The 19,979-nt window shown below is 41.5% G+C and overlaps 1 pseudogene across 1 annotated transcript in view; it reads right to left on the bottom strand.

Moving 5' to 3' along the window:
* LOC110526303 (malonate--CoA ligase ACSF3, mitochondrial-like) overlaps window positions 1-19,979 on the bottom strand; it is a 36,792-nt pseudogene that overhangs the window by 15,342 nt on the left and 1,471 nt on the right. Inside the window, exons 3-4 of the transcript XR_016496792.1 lie at window positions 18,534-18,689; window positions 566-720 (exon numbers count right to left, since the gene is read on the bottom strand). The product of XR_016496792.1 is annotated as a malonate--CoA ligase ACSF3, mitochondrial-like (transcript). The remainder of the gene's footprint in view (window positions 1-565; window positions 721-18,533; window positions 18,690-19,979) is intronic.

The following is a 19,979-nucleotide window of genomic DNA, read 5'->3' as shown; positions in this document are numbered from 1 at the left end:
ATTAACAGTTTTTTTTATTATTCAGTTATAAATTATCAAAGTTGCCATAAATGTCCTGTTAATTACCCAAAATTACCGAAGATTCAGGTCACTTTGGTAAATTACCGGTACCTTTGCAACTTTAGGTTGGGGTAACATAAGTGCTGGGCTTTACATAGAGTTTATAACTCTATTCCATCTGTCACGTCCCAATGCTTTCTTCACTCTCTCTTGAGCATAAGCCCTGGTACATTTACAGAAAGCATCTGTCACATCTCACTACAAAGCCCCGTCTCTCTTTAAAACCCATCCCTTTGATCTCTGACACATATCCCTTCCCCTTCAAACTATCGCTTCACTCTCTGACGGAATGAGAAACCACTGTCCAGATTCATGAGAACCCATTCGCTCTGAAGATGTCTTGTCAGAGATTTTAAGAAAGCAATTTCATCACAATAGATAAGCAATGAGCTTGTTAAAGATATTTGTCCAGTTATATGAATATTATGATACTGCTAATGATGGAGATCTACTCATTTCCTGAGGTATTGACACTAGTATAAGTAGACTATACGGTTCTTGCTGCCTGATTCTCTCCTTGCAGGCAGCCCTGACAAAGTCCTGGTCGTGTGGCTGGGAGAAGTGCTGCTCATAGTGCCGGATAAGCTCGGAGTAGATGGTTGGAACAGCCATGAACACATTCACCATAAGAACCTTGGAGCTGAGCAGGACTTCCCATACCTGAGGGGGAGGGAGTCAGAAACAGTATTTTACATTGTACGTAGATGGAATATCTACCCCATATTAATGCAAAAATAATAATTTCATCCAGATCACAATATGTAATGCAGATGGATAGGGTGCCATGGTATTGTGAGATCACAATATGTAAAGAAGATGGATAGGGTGTCATGGTATTGTGAGATCACAATATGTAAAACAGATGGATAGGGTGTCATGGTATTGTGAGATCACAATATGTAAAGAAGATGGATAGGGTGTCATGGTATTGTGAGATCACAATATGTAAAGAAGATGGATAGGGTGTCATGGTATTGTGAGATCACAATATGTAAAACAGATGGATAGGGTGTCGTGGTATTGTGAGATCACAATATGTAAAACAGGTGGATAGGGTGTCATGGTATTGTGAGATCACAATATGTAAAACAGGTGGATAGGGTGCCATGGTATTGTGAGATCACAATATGTAAAACAGATGGATAGGGTGCCATGGTATTGTGAGATCACAATATGTAAAACAGATGGATAGGGTGCCATGGTATTGTGAGATCACAATATGTAAAGAAGATGGATAGGGTGCCATGGTATTGTGAGATCACAATATGTAATGCAGATGGATAGGGTTCCATGGTATTGTGAGATCTCAATATGCAAAGCAGATGGATAGGGTGCCATGGTATTGTGAGATCACAATATGTAAAGAAGATGGATAGGGTGTCATGGTATTGTGAGATCACAATATGTAAAACAGATGGATAGGGTGTCATGGTATTGTGAGATCACAATATGTAAAACAGATGGATAGGGTGCCATGGTATTGTGTGTACATTATTTACAGTGAATGAGGATCGAGGCGAGGGCATGGCTGAAGATGAAAACTGTCAACAGGCTAGTTTATTACAAAAACGTTGACAGGATCGGTAAAGGTCAGTCTAACAGCTTCTTAAAGAGGAATTCAACAGGAACGTTATTGAGGTCAGTCATAATGCTGTGGCACGTTGAATTTTAAAAATACCTTTTCCCCGCTTTTAATTATTTTTATTTTTTTTAACAAATGTGGAGCCAACAGCCCTCCTCCTCCTCTTTCTCAGTCGTACTCAGAGACGAATGCACATAAACAGAGAATAACTGACACATGGCTACACATTTATACATAAGCGCCTCGTATACACTCATGCAAGGACAAAGCTACTTACACAGTACGCACACATACAAACACACACACAGAGATATTACGAGTCCCTCCTACCCCCCCCCCCCCCCCCCCCCCCCCCCCGGCACGCCTGGCTGCACCCCCAACACACAGTGGGAGGACAGTGTGAATTAATTGAAGGTGAACGACAGATTCTCCTTGGCTCTGTCCCCCCTGGGAGCACGCGCACGTCTCTCCCTCCTAGAACCTCCTCCCTCATTCTCCCTCATCCTCTCTCCCACACCCTCACTCTCTCCATTTCATAATTTCCTGCTTCACTGCCCCTACTCTTATCAGTCTTCCTCTGTCTGTCCCTCTCTCCATCACACCCCACACCGATTCTCTCCTCATCTGCCACCCATTCCTCAGCTTCCCCTCCTCCCTGTCCTCTTAAATCACCCTCTTTTACTGCCTACTCTCTTTAGTTAACTTCCCCTTCTCAACTTACCTGCTTTGTCATTTTATCAACCCCGCCTTTTCGCTCCTCTTCCCTTCATCAAGCTCTAAATATTGCAATATCAAAATAGATTAAGGTTGAAAAATGTGTCTCTTAAATAAACAGGCAGAAGCGTGGACTATCCCACAGAGACCCATCTATTCACGCAAACTCACAAAACTTTATCTATCTGCTCAGCCACACACATCCACAACCACGCGCACACACGGACAGACTAGATAGCGGGGTTCAGAGGGGAATATTATTTCCTGTGTCTGTTCTGGGCATTCTGGGCCGTGTCTATCAAGCGCAGTGGAGCGCTTCCCCCAGCAGCCACTCAGGAGGGGGGAAAAGCCAATTTATGTCCGTCAAAGAGCTGCCCTCCACCTGGGGGAGTGTATGTTGGAGACCCTCGGCTGCAGCCTGCATCCCAAACAGCCCTTAACCCAGCAGCATCCAGCTACCCTATACTAGCCCTGTAGCCAGTACCTTTTCTCCACCACCACACAATGATGCAGTTCAGTTCAGTTTTGTGAGGATGGATCATGACCTCCCAGCCATTAACCTCTTGTCCTCTGCTCTCCTGGCCTCTGGTCTGTGAGTCCAGTCCTGATATGTTCTGTTATCTCTCCTACTGTACTCATGGCTGGGGCCCATGGACATTAAAACCAGTCGCGTTGACGTCATTCACTTATTCCTATGGAAAACTCCCGATGGCGCATGAAGCTGGAAGTATTTGAAGTGCGCCATATTGCTGAGTGGTACCCCCAAAAATCGCTAAGGATCATAGTTAAAGTGGCCATAACTAGCAAAGGATCATGGTCGATGTAATCGTTTTCATCTTGTCTGAGAGAGTCAACCTTAATGTTTACGGCATGAGGGCGCGAGCCTCCTCATAGCCTGCCAGCCCATAATTGGTCTGTAAGAACGTGATCCTGTGTGCTGACAAATGTAGACGTCAGGATACAAATATATCTCGATTTGTAGCGAATTTAAAAAATGATTCACTGTGGGGGTCGGAATTGTTTTTGTTTGGTCGTTCTGGCGATCGTAATTTAAATAGGTTTTCTAAGGCAGACTGGGGGCTTTTGGAACTGCTAGGTTGCTACACAGTAGCCGACCAGCAGATCTCGAGATTTCACGCTCCAGACTGGACACTGGGGGCCTGCTGGAGCCACACACCCACTCCTCTGCTTGATCGACCGAGCAGAGCCCTCCTTCCTCTGGGGTCAGAGACAGTCATGCACATGGACCTCCAACCATCCCTCCACCCACTCACACACCAGGGTTTCCGTTAGGAACATGCTGCTTAACTGGGAATATTTTAATTTCTCGCCATTTGAGAAATTTACCAAACCCATATGCATTGGTTGCGTAACCCATTAGGGTGTCCACCCACGGTGCGCCGAATTAAATAAATCACATTTAGATTATGGTAATTCATCCAAACAGAACATGCGACTCCTGTAATGAAGCAGCCAATGCAATTTGTGGGAAAACACCATTCTAAACAGTTCACCTGATGAGAGCTGTTCCGCATCTCTTAGAAACTTAGAAAGAGGGGGACTCTAAAGATGCAACAACTAGGATGGTTTGCTAATATGACTAGGATTGCACCTTTGGCTTCTGCATGGACAAGGAAAGAAGGTTGATATGAAAACAAATACATTTGCCAAAATTAGGCTATATAGGCCTAATTACTCCTGTCTATACAGAAATAAATAAAATCATTCAAAATCATTAGCTTCTTTAAAAAAAAAAGATGTGTAACGGTTTTCTTGTGTCGAAGGAGAGGCGGACCAAAACGCAGCATGGTTATTATTCATGGTTCTTTAATAAAGAAACTATACATGAATAGACTAACAAAACCAAGAAATGTGAAAAACCAAAACAGCCCTATCTGGTGCAATCACAGAGACAGGAACAATCACCCACAAAACCCAACACAAAACAGGCTACCTAAATATGGCTCCCAATCAGAGACAATGACTAACACCTGCCTCTGATTGAGAACCATATCAGGCCCAAACACAGAAACAGACAAACAAGACATCCAACATAGAATGCCCACTCAGATCACACCCTGACCAAACAAAACATAGAACATACAAAGCAAACTATGGTCAGGGTGTGACAATGTGAATTGTTTCAAATCACAAGCTTATAGGCCTATGCCTATTTGAGAAGCCTGCAATTTGGGCAGCGCACATGGCAATAGGCCAAGTTGATAAATGAGTTGCGGCTGTCAGTGAAAAGCATCTAAAATATGTGTGAAGATAATGTGTCTTGAGTATAATTTAAAATGTTGAGACAAGAAGGGTGTTGTGAAGATATAGGCGAGATCCTTTTAACATGTAAATCTGGATTGCCACGCTTGTTTCACCCTAATGTTGGTGCTAGCAAGCAGGCTAGGTAGTGCTAGCAAGCAGGCTAGGTAGTGCTAGGTATCAACAGCCAAACCAGTAATCTGGAAACTATAGTGAGCTTCGATTGGTCAATAGCAAGGCGATTTCTCTGAGTATTAGTATACAGTTCAACTTTCCCAAACTGTTGTCCCCCCAGCTTTATTAATGCAATATGATACAAAATGTGGCAAAGATGTGTTTCAGGACCATGCGGACGCCTCAGAGCAGTCGACTGGATTTCGGACCGCGTGGACACCACAGAGCAGGCTTGAGTAAAGTTCAGTGTGTATGTGTTGCGCTCTTTCACCAAGTTGTAAAAGCCTTAACCTGCCTTAATGACTACCGACATGTAGCACTCACGTCTGTATCCATGAAGTGCTTTGAAAGGCTGGTCATGGCTCACATCAACACCATTATCCCAGAAACCCTAGACCTACTCCAATTTGCATACCGCCCAAACAGATCCACAGATGATGCAATCTCTATTGCACTCCACACTGCCCTTTCACACCTGGACAAAAGGAACACCTACAGTGGGGCAAAAAAGTATTTAGTCAGCCACCAATTGTGCAAGTTCTCCCACTTAAAAAGATGAGAGAGGCCTGTAATTTTCATCATAGGTACACTTCAACTATGACAGACAAAATGAGGGGAAAAAAATGCAGAAAATCACATTGTAGGATTTTTTATGAATTTATTAGCAAATCTAAATGATTAGGAAATATTCACTTTGATGCAAGTGTGCTTGCCATTGTTTGTTTTCATGTGTAGCTGATGACTTCGTTCTCGTTGCCTGTTACCTTGGTAATAACTTGAAGTGAAGTCAATAAAGTCAACTAAACCAAAGTTACTTGTGTTGTATTTATGTGACTCACTGCCGTTACTAAAACACTATGGAACTCAAGTGGAATTTAATCACACTAGGTAAATTCAACATAAGTAGAGGATTTAGAAGTGAGCTAATAAAAACGCTATCTATAGCATTCACTCAATACAACCGTGTTAGATGTACCTAACTCTATTTAGTAGTAATCTATATTTGATCATTAATATTTACTCAACACACTTTTTGAGTGTAGGCTATCTGTATTACTGGACAATTTCAGCGAATATGCTAGATGTAGTTTGACGAGAGCAGAGTAGGAGACTTGAACTTTCTCTTGAGCTATTTTCATAGCCTACCTTTTAGGAGTCGGAAGATCTTCAGATGGAGAAACATAGGTGATCAATATTTATAGTATTAGGCTATAGTAAACTATAACCTAATCATAGACCTATTCTCCGCCCATTCATAGGCCTACTCTATTTAATTGAGACCACACGCGCACCTGATCTGAATGATAACAGCAACACTTGCTACGTTTTGAATAGGCCTATAGGATATAGCCTACCTGTTAGGAGGACGATTTGCAGGCAGAGACAAATAAATGGGCAATCAATACCTATTGAAAATGAAAAGGACCAACGCTCGCTCACCATAGTCGCCTACCTATGTGCGCATTGTGCCTTTTCCATTTCAATGATGATTACATTTTTTGATTGCACTTCGACTCACGTTGGTTGAGCGCCCTCCACTTTTTTTCCATGATCAATATTTATTTACAGAGACATTGTAGTAAACTACAGTAGAATCATATTTAAGTTCATTTCATATTTAAATGAACTGCCACGTGATTCTCTGCCCATCTAAGCAGCATACTATATTTCAATGGGACCACACATACTAGGCATACTTGAGCTTCCACGCCCAACGAGGAGAGGTAGGCTACTGAAGTTGAAACAGCGAATTCTGAATGTGTGAATAATGCAACAAATATGTGCTTTTAATTCAATAGGTAGGTTAACGCATACAAAGCAGAAAGAGGAACATTTCTAAATAATGTGTGGGATAACAAAATAGATTTTCATCCCAAAGTCGTCTGTCTGACCGCCCGCAGAATAAAAAATATTTGGCGAAAACCAAACACTGCATTCCACAGTAAGAACCTCATACCAATGGTCAGCATGGTGGTGGTAGTGTGATGGTTTGGGGATGCTTTGCTGCTTCAGGTACTGGACGACTTGTCTTAATAAAAGGAACCATGAATTCTGCTCTGTATCAGGTAATTCTACAGGAGAATGTTAGGCCATCCGCCTGTGAGCTGAAGCAAAGCTGGGTCATGCAGCAAGACAGTGATCCAAAACACACAATTTAGTCTACATGAAAATGGTTCAAAAAGAACCAATTCATATTTTGTGGCAGCACTTGAAAAGAGCCGTTCATGCTTGAAAACCCACAAATGTCACTGTGTTAAAGCAGTTCTGCATGTAAAGGTGGGACAAAATTCCTCCACAGCGATGTGAGAGACTGATCAACAACTACAGGAAGCATTTGGTTGGAGTAATTGCAGCTAAAGGTGGCACAACCAGTTGAGTGTAAGGGGGACATGACTTTTTTCACAGAGGAGAATTGGGTGTTGCATAACTTTGTTACTTAATTTAATTTAATTAAAAAAATATTAAAGATCTGCAAATAATAATATGCAAAAATAGAGAAAATCAGAAATACTTTTTCACAGCATTTACATATATACAGTTGAAGTTGGAAGTTTACTTTCCAAGCTGGTTAAAGGCACAGTCAACTTATTGTATGTAAACTTCTTACCCACCGGAATTGTGATACAGTGAATTATAAGTGAAATCATCTGTCTGTAAACAATTGTTGGAAAAATGACTTGTGTCATGCACAAAGTAGATGTCCTAACCGACTTGCCAAAACCCTTGTCACGCCCTGGCCATAGAGAGACTTTTATTCTCTATTTTGGTTAGGCCAGGGTGTGACTAGGGTGGGCATTCTAGTTTCTTTATTTCTATGTTTTCTGTTTCTATGTTTTTTGGCAGCCTGTTTTGCCACCTTAGTTGTGGGTAGTTGTTTTTGTTAGTGGCCTGTATAGCCCTAGTCAGCTTCACGATCGTTTTTGGTGTTTTCTTGTTGACATTTATAACATTAAAGGAAAATGACGCTCACCACGCTGCACCTTGGTCCGGTCATTTCCCTGATGACGTTCGTGACAACCATAGTTTGTTAACAGGACATTTGTGGAGTGGTTGAAAAACAAGTTTTAATGACTACAACTGAAGTGTATGTAAACTTCAACTGTATGTATGTACAGTGCCTTGCGGAAGTATTCGGCCCCCTTGAACTTTGCGACCTTTTGCCACATTTCAGGCTTCAAACATAAATATATAAAACTGTATTTTTTTGTGAAGAATCAACAACAAGTGGGACACAATCATGAAGTGGAACGACATTTATTGGATATTTCAAACTTTTTTAACAAATCAAAAACTGAAAACTTGGGCGTGCAAAATTATTCAGCCCCCTTAAGTTAATACTTTGTAGCGCCACCTTTTGCTGCGATTACAGCTGTAAGTCGCTTGGGGTATGTCTCTATCAGTTTTGCAGTTTTTCCCATTCCTCCTTGCAAAACAGCTCGAGCTCAGTGAGGTTGGATGGAGAGCATTTGTGAACAGCAGTTTTCAGTTCTTTCCACAGATTCTCGATTGGATTCAGGTCTGGACATTCTAACACCTGGATATGTTTATTTTTGAACCATTCCATTGTAGATTTTGCTTTATGTTTTGGATCATTGTCTTGTTGGAAGACAAATCTCCGTCCCAGTCTCAGGTCTTTTGCAGACTCCATCAGGTTTTCTTCCAGAATGGTCCTGTATTTGGCTCCATCCATCTTCCCATCAATTTTAACCATCTTCCCTGTCCCTGCTGAAGAAAAGCAGGCCCAAACCATGATGCTGCCACCACCATGTTTGACAGTGGGGATGGTGTGTTCAGCTGTGTTGCTTTTACGCCAAACACAACGTTTTGCATTGTTGCCAAAAAGTTCAATTTTGGTTTCATCTGACCAGAGCACCTTCTTCCACATGTTTGGTGTGTCTCCCAGGTGGCTTGTGGCAAACTTTAAACAACACTTTTTATGGATATCTTTAAGAAATGGCTTTCTTCTTGCCACTCTTCCATAAAGGCCAGATTTGTGCAATATACGACTGATTGTTGTCCTATGGACAGAGTCTCCCACCTCAGCTGTAGATCTCTGCAGTTCATCCAGAGTGATCATGGGCCTCTTGGCTGCATCTCTGATCAGTCTTCTCCTTGTATGAGCTGAAAGTTTAGAGGGACGGCCAGGTCTTGGTAGATTTGCAGTGGTCTAATACTCCTTCCATTTCAATATTATCGCTTGCACAGTGCTCCTTGGGATGTTTAAACTTTGGGAAATCTTTTTGTATCCAAATCCGGCTTTAAACTTCTTCACAACAGTATCTCGGACCTGACTGGTGTGTTCCTTGTTCTTCATGATGCTCTCTGCGCTTTTAACGGACCTCTGAGACTATCACAGTGCAGGTGCATTTATACGGAGACTTGATTACACACAGGTGGATTGTATTTATCATCATTAGTCATTTAGGTCAACATTGGATCATTCAGAGATCCTCACTGAACTTCTGGAGAGAGTTTGCTGCACTGAAAGTAAAGGGGCTGAATAATTTTGCACGCCCAATTTTTAAGTTTTTGATTTGTTAAAAAAGTTTGAAATATCCAATAAATGTCGTTCCACTTCATGATTGTGTCCCACTTGTTTTTGATTCTTCACAAAAAATACAGTTTTATATCTTTATGTTTGAAGCCTGAAATGTGGCAAAAGGTCGCAAAGTTCAAGGGGGCCGAATACTTTCGCAAGGCACTGTATATAGTACCAGTCAAAAGTTTGGACACACCTACTCATTCAAGGGTTTTTCTTTATTTTTACTATTTTCTACATTGTAGAATAATAGTGACGACATCAAAACTATGAAATAACACATATGGTATCATGTAGTAACCAAACAAATCAAAATATATTTCATATTTGAGATTCTTCGAAGTAGCCACCCTTTGCCTTGGTGGTATTCGCTTAGCAATCTCACTTCATTCCTGTCATTATTGAAAGAGATTGTGATATCTCACATCTCAAAATAGGGTGACTTAATGTTAGATCCCTCACTTCCAAGGCAGTTATAGTCAGTGAGCTAATCACTGATCATAATATTGATGTGATTGGCCTGACTGAAACATGGCTTAAGACTGATGAATTTACTGTGTTAAATGAGGCCTCTCCTCCTGGTTACACTAGTGACCACATCCCCCGCGCATCCCGCAAAGGCGGAGGTGTTGCTAACATTTACGAAACCAAATTTCAATTTACCCCCCAAAAATGACTGTTTTTGTCTTTTGAGCTTCTAGTCACGAAATCTATGCAGCCTACTCAATCATTTTTTATAGCTACTGTTTACAGGCTTCCTGGGCCGTATACAGCATTCCTCACTGAGTTGCCTGAATTCCTATCGGACCTTGTCCTAGTCATAGCAGATAATATTCACATTTTTGGTGACTTTAATATTCACATGGAAAAGTCCACAGACCCACTCCAAAAGGCTTTTGTAGCCATCATCGGGGGGTTTTGTCCAACATGTTTCCGGACCTACTCACTGCCACAGTCATACTCCTGACCTAGTTTTGTCTCGTGGAATAAATATTGTGGATCTAAATGTTTTTCCTTATTATCCTGGACTATAGGACCACACATTTCATTACATTTGCAATCGCAACAAATAATCTGCTCAGACCCCAACCAAGGATCATCAAACGAGGTGCTATAAATTCTCGGACAACCCGAAGATTCCTAGATTCCCTTCCAGACTCCCTCCACCTACCAAAGGATGTCAGAGTACAACAATCGGTTAACCACCTAACTGAGGAACTTAATTTAACCTTGCGTGATATTCTAGACGCAGTCGCACCCCCAAAAACAAAAAATATTTGTCATAAGAAACTAGCTCCCTGGTATACAGGAAATACAGAGCTCTGAAAAAAGCTTCCAGAAAATTGGAATGGAAATGGCGCAACACCAAACTGGAAGTGCTTTCACTTCAGCAGTGATACATTCATGAACTTCTTTGATGAAAAAATCATGATCATTCGAAAGCAAATTATAGACTTCTCTTTAAATCTTCGTATTTCTCCAAAGCTCAGTTGTCCTGGGTCTGCACAACACTGCCAGGACCTAGGATCAAGGGAGACACTCAAGTTGTTTAATACTATATCTCTTGACACATTCATGAAAAAAGTAATTGCCTCTAAACCTAAGCTGCATGCTGGACCCTATTCCAACTAAACTACTGAAAGAGCTGCTTCCTGTGCCTGGCCCTCCTATGTTGAAAATAATAAACGGCTCCCTATCCACCGGATGTGTACCAAACTCACTAAGTGGCAGTAATAAAGCCTCTCTTGAAAAAGCCAAACCTTGACCCAGAAAATATGAAAAACTATCGGCCTATATCAAATCTCCCATTCCTCTCAAAAAAAATTGTACAACTTTTGCGCAGCAACTCACTGCCTTCCTGAAGACTAACAATGTATACAAAACACTTCAGTCTGGTTTTAAGACCCCATCATAGCACTGAGGCTGCACTCATGAATGTGGTAAATTACCTTTTAATGGCGTCAGATCAAGGCTCTGCATCTGTCCTTGTTCTCCTAGACGTTAGTGCTGCTTTTGATACCATCGATCACCACATTATTTTGGAGAGATTGGAAACCCAAATTGGTCTACACGGACAAGTTCTGGCCTGGTTTAGATCTTATCTGTCAAAAAGATATCAGTTTGTCTCTGTGGATGGTTGGTCCTCTGACAAATACTGTAAATTTCGGTGTTCCTCAAGGTTCTGTTTTAGGACCTCTATTGTTTTCACTATATATTTTACCTCTTGGTGATGTCATTCGGAAACAAAATGTTAACTTTCACTGCTATGCGGACGATACACAGCTGTACATTTCGATGAAACATGGTGAAGCCCCAAAATTGCCCTCCCTGAAAGTCTGTGTTTCAGACATAAGGACGTGGATGGTGGCAAATGTTTTACTTTTAAACTCGGACAAAACAGAGATGCTTGTTCTAGGTCCCAAGAAACAAAGAAATCTTCTGTTGGATCTGACAATTAATCTTGATGGTTGTACAGTAATCTCAAATAAAACTGTAAAGGACCTCGGTGTTACTCTGGATCCTGATCTCTCTTTTGACAAACATATCAGACTGTTTCAAGGACAGCTTTTTTTCCATCTACGTAACATTGCAAAAATCTGAAACTTTCTGTCCAAAAATTATGCAGAAAAATGTCTCTTCTAGATTAGACTACTGCAATGCTCTACTTTCCGGATATCTGGATAAAGCACTAAATAAACTTCAGTTAGTGCTAAACACGGCTGCTAGAATCTTGACTAGAAGCAAAAAATTGGATCATATTACTCCAGTGCTAGCCTCTCTACACTAGCATCCTGTTAAGGCTAGGTGTAACGGCATTCAGAGGAAGAAGGTGAGGACCAAGGTGCAGCGTGGTACGCGTTCATATTATTTATTCGAAACGGAACACTAAATACAAAATAACAAAAGGAATAACCAAAACAGTTCTGACAGGTGATATAAACACTCAACCGAAAACAACTACCCACAAAACTCAAGTGGGACAAGGCTACCTAAGTATGGTTCTCAATCAGAGACGATAGACAGCTGCCTCTGATTGAGAACCACACCCGGACAAACAACAAAGACATTGAAAAAAACCATAGAAAATGAACATAGAATGCCCACCCTAGTCACACCCTGGCCTAACCAAAATAGAGAATAAAAGCCTCTCTATGGCCAGGGCATGACAGTGAGGCATGACATCATGAGGCAGGAAAATTATGTGGATATATTGAAGCAACATCTCAAGACATCAGTCAGGAAGTTAAAGCTTGGTCGCAAATGGGTCTTCCAAATGGACAATGACCCCAAGCATACTTCCAAAGTTGTGGAAAAATGGCTTAAGGACAACAAAGTCAAGGTATTGGAGTGGCCATCACCAAGCCCTGACCTCAATCCTAAAGAAAATTTGTGGGCAGAACTGAAAAAGTGTGTGCGAGCAAGGAGGCCTACAAACCTGTTTCAGTCACACCAGCTCTGTCAGGAGGAATGGGCCAAAATTCACCCAACTTATTGTGGGAAGCTTGTGGAAGGCTACCCAAAACGTTTGACCCAAGTTAAACAATTTAAAGGCAATGCTTCCAAATACTAATTGAGTGTATGTAAACTTCTGACCCACTGGGAATGTGATGAAAGAAATAAAAGCTGAAATAAATCATTCTCTCTACTATTATTCTGACATTTCACACTCTTAAAATAAGGTGGTGATCCTAACTGACCTAAGACAGGGAATTTGTACTAGGATTAAATGTCAGGAATTGTGAAAAACTGAGTTTAAATGTATTTGGCTAAGGTGTAGGTAAACTTCTGACTTCAACTGTATGTTGACGCTACAATTTTCCATTATGTTTCTATATGATAACAATCGCAGAATATATTTAATATGCCATATATTATTTTTTAACAGTTTCACTAATTAATTTTAATTAACATAATCATTATGACACACCCCTCACTACTGTCATTGGTTACACTAATTGCACTGTGTGTCTACACAACCTGGTTCAAGTATTCATGACATTACCCCGAGGAAGGCACAGTGATGCCGAAACGTTGGTAAATACCCATTAAATTGCTGGGAGATTATATATGGAGTATGCGACTTTCTTTATTTTGATAGTTTATAATTTATTCGCCGTTAGTCAGCACCTCCACACAAACTATTATTCTGGGTGTGCGCCAGCTCATGTGTTTTTTATCTACTTATGATAAGGTAAAATGTTAATATTTCTGTCTCCACATGATATTGTAAAAATATCTACATTTAAATGGTATTAATATTAATTTGCATATATTTCCATTCATTCCCATATATTCCCATGAATTCCCATATATTCCCGTTAATTCCCACGGAAAGGTTCCACCTCTGAATATTCCCCGAAATGTGCAACCCTAATCATTACACAGGTGCACCTTGTGCTGACGACAATAAAAGGCCACTATAAAAGTAGTATTTCTGTCTGTAATAAAGCCCTTTTGTGGAGAAAAACTAATTCTGATTCCCTGGGCCTGGCTACCCAGTGAATGGGCCTATGACCTCTCTGGGCCACCCATGGCTGCGCCCCTGCCCAGTCATGTGAAATCTATAGATAAAGCCTCATTTATTTATTTCAATTACTGATTTCCTTATATGAACTGTAACTCAGTAAAATCGTTGAAATTGTTGCATGTTGCGTTTAGATTTTTGTTCAGTATATATACAGTGCCTTGCGAAAGTATTCGGCCCCCTTGAACTTTGTGACCTTTTGCCACATTTCAGGCTTCAAACATAAAGATATAAAACTGTATTTTTTTGTGAAGAATCAACAACAAGTGGGACACAATCATGAAGTGGAATGACATTTATTGGATATTTCAAACTTTTTTAACAAATCAAAAACTGAAAAATTGGGCGTGCAAAATTATTCAGCCCCCTTAAGTTAATACTTTGTAGCGCCACCTTTTGCTGCGATTACAGCTGTAAGTCGCTTGGGGTATGTCTCTATCAGTTTTGCACATCGAGAGACTGACATTTTTTCCCATTCCTCCTTGCAAAACAGCTCGAGCTCAGTGAGGTTGGATGGAGAGCATTTGTGAACAGCAGTTTTCAGTTCTTTCCACAGATTCTCGATTGGATTCAGGTCTGGACTTTGACTTGGCCATTCTAACACCTGGATATGTTTATTTTTGAACCATTCCATTGTAGAATTTGCTTTATGTTTTGGATCATTGTCTTGTTGGAAGACAAGTCTCCGTCCCAGTCTCAGGTCTTTTGCAGACTCCATCAGGTTTTCTTCCAGAATGGTCCTGTATTTGGCTCCATCCATCTTCCCATCAATTTTAACCATCTTCCCTGTCCCTGCTGAAGAAAAGCAGGCCCAAACCATGATGCTGCCACCACCATGTTTGACAGTGGGGATGGTGTGTTCAAGGTGCTGTGTTGCTTTTACGCCAAACATAACGTTTTGCATTGTTGCCAAAAAGTTCAATTTTGGTTTCATCTGACCAGAGCACCTTCTTCCACATGTTTGGTGTGTCTCCCAGGTGGCTTGTGGCAAACTTTAACCGACACTTTTTATGGATATCTTTAAGAAATGGCTTTCTTCTTGCCACTCTTCCATAAAGGCCAGATTTGTGCAATATACGACTGATTGTTGTCCTATGGACAGAGTCTCCCACCTCAGCTGTAGATCTCTGCAGTTCATCCAGAGTGATCATGGGCCTCTTGGCTGCATCTCTGATCAGTCTTCTCCTTGTATGAGCTGAAAGTTTAGAGGGACGGCCAGGTCTTGGTAGATTTGCAGTGGTCTGATACTCCTTCCATTTCAATATTATCGCTTGCACAGTGCTCCTTGGGATGTTTAAAGCTTGGGAAATCTTTTTGTATCCAAATCCGGCTTTAAACTTCTTCACAACAGTATCTCGGACCTGCCTGGTGTGTTCCTTGTTCTTCATGATGCTCTCTGCGCTTTTAACGGACCTCTGAGACTATCACAGTGCAGGTGCATTTATACGGAGACTTGATTACACACAGGTGGATTGTATTTATCATCATTAGTCATTTAGGTCAACATTGGATCATTCAGAGATCCTCACTGAACTTCTGGAGAGAGTTTGCTGCACTGAAAGTAAAGGGGCTGAATAATTTTGCACGCCCAATTTTTCAGTTTTTGATTTGTTAAAAAAGTTTGAAATATCCAATAAATGTCGTTCCACTTCATGATTGTGTCCCACTTGTTGTTGATTCTTCACAAAAAAATACAGTTTTATATCTTTATGTTTGAAGCCTGAAATGTGGCAAAAGGTCGCAAAGTTCAAGGGGGCCGAATACTTTCGCAAGGCACTGTATATCATTGTAATGGCTGGAATGGAATAAATGTGGTTTCCATATGTTTGACACCGTTCCACTTATTCCATTCCAGCAATTAAAATGAGTGCGTCCTCCCATAACTCCTCCCACCAGCTCCAATAAAAAATATATATATTCGGGATGGGAAAACTAAAACCAAATATAAAAAATGTAGAAAATATAATGGGCATATATATTTTTAAATAAGATCATCTTTGAGAACTAACAGTCACCAAAATAAAAGCTGGACAGAATCAAAAATGTTATGCAATTACCCATTCAGGAGTGTTTTTGTCATGGCATGGGGCCCCCAATGATTCACTCAGATAGCATAAGCCATGGCAAAATGTGTAGAATTTCTGTAAATTAGCTTTAAAAATACAACTTTTCTCTCAGCCCCAAGCCAAGATGTGTAGAATTGCTGGAAATGTGCTTTAAAAATGCTAAAATAATTCTCAGCCTCATGGCAAAACGTGTAGAATTTCAGAAAATTTGCTTTAAAACAGATACATTTTGTCACTGCGGCCTACATGAGGGCCTCTAAAATTTCCGTGACCACACCATTGGCCACGCTCCAGCAATACCCACCACCTAAGCCCCATTATTATCCAGAAAAAACCCTGCACACACAAACACACACTACCTAGAGTCAGTCAGCACTCAATTTCCATGTCTATCCTCCCTTCTGTCTCCTTTTCTGTACTGGTTATCATTCATCTAGTTGACTGGAGGATTCCAACCACAGGTATGTCCATTAGAGGCAATAATAAATTCATTTTTCAAAATGATCATCATACACTACATGACCAAAAGTATGTGGATACCTGCTTGTCGAAAATCTCCCTCCAAAATCATGGGCATTAATATGGAGTTGGTCCCCCCTTTCCTGCTATAATAGCCTCCACTCTTCTGGGAAGGATTTCCACTAGATGTTGGAACATTGCTGCTGGAACTTCTTCCATTCAGTCACAAGAGCATTAGTTTGGTCAGGCACTGATGTTGGGCGATTAGGCCTGGCTCGTAATCAGCATTCCAATTCCTCCCAAAGGTGTTCGATGGGGTTAAGGTCAGGGCTGTGCAGGCCAGTAAAGTTCTTCCACACCATTCTCAACAAAGCATTTCTGTATAGATCTCGCTTTCTGCAAGGGGGTATTGTCATGCTGAAACAGTAAAGGGCCTTCCCCAAACTGTTGCCACAAAGTTGGAAGCACAGAACTATCTAGAATGTCATTGTATGCTGTAGCATTAAGATTTCTCTTCACTGGAACTAAGGGGCCTAGCTCGAATCATGAAAAACAGTCCCAGACCATTATAATGTACTACCTCCATCCAACTTTACATTTGGCACTATGCGTTTGGGAAGGTACCGTTCTCCTGGCATCCGCCAAACCCAGATTCGTCTGTAGTACTGCCAGATGGTGAAGCGGAATTCATCACTGCAGAGAATGCATTTCCACTGCTCCAGAGTCCAATGGCGGCGAGCTTTACACCTTTCCAGCTGACACTTGGCATTGCGCATGGTGATCTTAGGCTTGTGTGTAGCTGCTCGGCCATGGAAACCCATTTAATGAAGGTCTATACTAACATTTCTTGTGCAGATGTTGCGTCCAGAGGCAGTTTGGAACTCTGTAGTGAGTGTTGAAGCAAAGGACAGACGATTTTAACGCGCTACATGCTTCAGCGGTTCTGTTCTGTGAGCTTGTGTGGCCTACCACTTCACGGCTGAGACGTTGTTGCTCTTAGGTGTTTCCACTTCACAATAACAGCACTTATAGTTCTACTATTCTACTATTATACTATTCTACTATGTTTGTCTATGTCTATGTTTGTCTATGGAGATTGCATGGATGTGTGCTCGATTTTATACAATTTGAAGGGGTGTCCACAAACCTTTGTATATATAGTGTACTCTCAGTACAATTTCCAACCGGTCTATCAGACAGTCACTCAGAAATTGCCTAGAGCTATATTAATATATTACAGTATATCGATTTATTTCTCATTATGACTTCAAGAAAATGAAAAAAAAATCTACAAGGCATCCTCAGGGGTGAGAGTAAAGCGTATGCTGTCTGTTTTGTACACAAGGTCAGGTTAGGTATAAAGAAAGTGAAATGCTCTGATACTACAGTAAACCTCCTCTTTATTGGTTGTCCTCTACAGCCCTTACCTGTCAATCATACCCTTGACTCCCATTAAGTTCTCCTAGACCTTAAAACCCCTCTGACACCACCCCCCTTACCTACTCCACCACCACCTCTCCAAACAAGCACTATCATCCTTCAATGTCACCTCATCTATTGATCTGGCTCTAAAGCCTGTGCTGTGAGTTGGCGTGGTCAGATACAAAGCCACACTGGGCAATCCATCACCCAGCTCCAAACGCTTAGCATGACAGTCTGGGGGAGAGCACTGACTGCCAACCTGGAGCACTGTCTGCCTGGCTGCCAACACCCATGACCCCCAGCGGTCCGGCGGGATGAGGCGGGGGGCATCATGGACCTGTCCGTGTCAGCTCAGCTCCAGGCTCTGTTATTGACATCCCCGGCCCAGTGCTTTCAGCACGGCAACACTGCCACAATTAGCGCCGATGGCTGACAACTAGCCGATAAGGTTGAACAGCAGCCCCCTTCTACTCCCCACCAGCCTCCCGCCCCGGTGTGTCTCCATTGTTCAGGTCTGTGGAGTGCATACCCGCAAGAGGAGGACAGACAGCCTCCACTGAAGTCCCTTACAGAGCACTACTTACTGCTACTTACTGCTACTTACTGCTAACACACACAAGGCAGACAGCAGTAGAATACCTGACAGCACACAGACAGGACATGAGGGAGTCAACTGAAACAGCATGTTACAAGTAGTAGCAGTAGTAGTGTACTATAGTTGTAATGTACCTTCTGAGGCTGGAAGGTAGGCAGCATGACGGTGGTGGCACCCACCCAGAGAGGTCAGAGCAGCTTGTTGACAATGCCATATATGTGGTGCAGGGGAAAGGTGTGAAGGATGACATCATCTCTGGACCAGCCCCACTCTGACACTAGAACCTGAACCTGGGAGAGGGGGAGACAGGCCATGAGAGATCCACTGAGCTATTTGGTCATACAATGTGTTCCTACCAGTTCTTTGGACATTTCCTTTCTATATAATGATGGGTAGCTCACTCAAAAGCTTTCATGGTGGTCCTGCCTGAAGGTTCCGTTCTGCCACTCCTTATCAAACATACTTAATGTAACCACCGTGCAAGAAGAGAGTAAACCCCTGTCTTTAGTCAGCAGGGCCAGACAGCTGGAAGGAGCAGAGGGAATGGATAGTGTCCCCAAGCCCTCAACCTTCCAGGAACCATCTCTTCCGTGTTCCCTCACTGAGCTCCCTCCCTGGGCTTGTCATTTCCAAATGAATCTCCTTAATTGAGGGTGATGTAATTCTCTACTCTATTGGACATGCAGGTCAATTGTGGTTGAAAATGTACCCCCAAAAAATCCTACATAGCCTGAAGTGCCCCATGTAATGAAATAATTTGGGTGATTATTCAGAAAGCTCACGTGGAACAAAAGCAAAACGACACTCTGTCTGTCGCATGTGTAACCCCCGACAACCCACCCTTACATACTACCACTGGGCTACAGAAAACTGTCTCGATAGAACCTCTATTAATTCTTCAAGAGAAAAATACTTCTGAAGTTCACAGTACCGACAGCAGGAAATAAAAAAATACCTATGTTTCCATTCAATTGGCGACAGATTTTCATGTGAGTATTATAAAATCCTTGTAAAAAACAATATGAGTTGTGTTTCCATCTAATTGACTTGTTGCAGATAAAAGGCTGTGTGTGATGACGTAGTGCATATAAACATATTTTTTGCAGTTAAATTCCCATGTACCAAATAAAAAATTAAGTTAAATCGCATTTTCAACTCTACTGACGGTCGTCTCAAAAAATGTTGCCTACACGAAGAGATTATTATGGAAAAAAAGAGAGATTTATTTTGATTTGTCAAACGGCAGCCAAGCCTTCGATGATCATGTCACCAGAATAAGATTCTCGATATTTATTGGAAAGGAGCATCAAGCTCATCACCGTGCACTTTCAACACCCTTTGAAGTTCTGCATCATTTATTTCATCTGTAGCCTATTAAACTGCATGCTTTCCTGACCACACAACATGTCATCACGTGACTCCAAGTTTACTTTGATATGATGATTATTTATATCAGTATTTTCTCATAAAAGCGTTTCCACCTACATTTCTTGCATAATTCATTTTATGACACCTTTACCAAAACAAAATTCTGTTTCCATCAGGACTGTCATGACATTTTATTATCCGATATGTACTTT

The sequence above is a fragment of the Oncorhynchus mykiss genome, chromosome 6, assembly GCF_057628025.1.
Source record: "Oncorhynchus mykiss isolate SJ-2025 chromosome 6, ASM5762802v1, whole genome shotgun sequence".
NCBI classification, from domain to species: domain Eukaryota; kingdom Metazoa; phylum Chordata; class Actinopteri; order Salmoniformes; family Salmonidae; genus Oncorhynchus; species Oncorhynchus mykiss.
Note: the sequence above shows the minus strand (reverse complement) of the source record. Positions and strands in the feature narration are given on the sequence as shown.